Genomic DNA, 1,539 nt, shown 5'->3' on the forward strand with positions numbered 1-1,539 from the left:
CTGTACAACAAAAACTGACCAAGGTTATACTTTTAAAAGGCCACTAACTGCTTTCTGACAATGTATTATGATCAGGCAATTTTAAATTTGGTGTTTACATTTGTTGTTCTTAAAATACACTAATGCATTTGCCTGATATCTGTACTTGTTTTTTTTTTCTTTACCAAAATATTTTTATTGAGATTTTCCACTTTGGAAATACAATCATGTAACAATCTGAACAAGTTTTCTTTGTAGTTATTACATGACAGTAATTATTCTTTCTCATATCTGAAAATTGTGACTTTTATTTTTTTTTAGAACATTATTAAAACTACGTCAGTTCCGCCTCACCTGAACTGATGATGAGCGGGGATTACAGGCGGCCGGTCTCCAAGAAAATAAATGGATGGAGATATTTGTAAGCGGTTTAATAGAGATAAAAAAAACAGTTTCCTGAAAGGACAATAATGTTTTGTGTCTGTTAGTAAAATATGTCAAAAACCACTGGACAGATTTTATTAAGTAATCGCTGGACGAGCGTCTACCTGATTCAAGTTGGCTGCCACAGCTTTTTTTTGTCATTTTTTTATTTTATTATTAATAACAACAGAAGAATACAGAACTTACAGAACATATAAAATAATAACAACAACAATTTCACATTCTTTCCAGATAAAATATTTTAAATATTCACCCCTAATTTGACAATTATTTCAAATCCGAACCTCAGCTGCAATACCAAATATGTCCACACGAGGGGGCCGTAACCCCAAAACGCTTTGAGTTTACATTTATTTATTTTTTATTATTAATAACAATAGAACAATACAGAACTCACAGAACATACAAAATAATAACGACGACCATTTCACATTCTTTCCAGATAAAATATTTTGAATATTCCTTCCTAATTTGACAATTATTTTAAATCCGAACCTCAGCTGCGATACCCCATATGTCCACACGAGGGGGCCGTAACCCCAAAACGCTTTGAGTTTACATTTATTTCTTTATTATTATTTTTTAATATTAATAACAATAGAACAATACAGAACTTACAGAACATATAAAATATTAACAACAACCATTTCACGTTCTTTCCAGATAAAATATTTTGAAAATTCCTCCCTAGCTTAACATTTATTTTTAATCCAAACCTCAGCTGCGATACCACATATGTCCACACGAGGGGACCGTAACCCCAAAACGCTTTGATCTGTCATTTCTTTCTTTTTTATTATTAATAACAATAGAAAAATACAGAACTTACAGAACATATAAAATATTAACAACGTTTTGGGGTTACCTTGTTCTTGTTCTGTAAATCTCATTATTATTTCATGAATTATTATTTTCATTTAATACTATCTGAGAACTTCATATAAGAAGACCCGCCCTCTCGGGGTTCCTGCGAATCAGCGCATGACGAGCTCTGCGTCACAAGCCGCTCGAGACACCAGAAAGAACGAGGCCACGTGATATTTGACGTGTTGACACAGCCACCAAAACACTGCATCACGATACTTCCGCTTCATTTGGATTTTTGAACTTTCCTTC

Source organism: Kryptolebias marmoratus, linkage group LG21 (genome assembly GCF_001649575.2).
Source record: "Kryptolebias marmoratus isolate JLee-2015 linkage group LG21, ASM164957v2, whole genome shotgun sequence".
Taxonomy (NCBI): domain Eukaryota; kingdom Metazoa; phylum Chordata; class Actinopteri; order Cyprinodontiformes; family Rivulidae; genus Kryptolebias; species Kryptolebias marmoratus.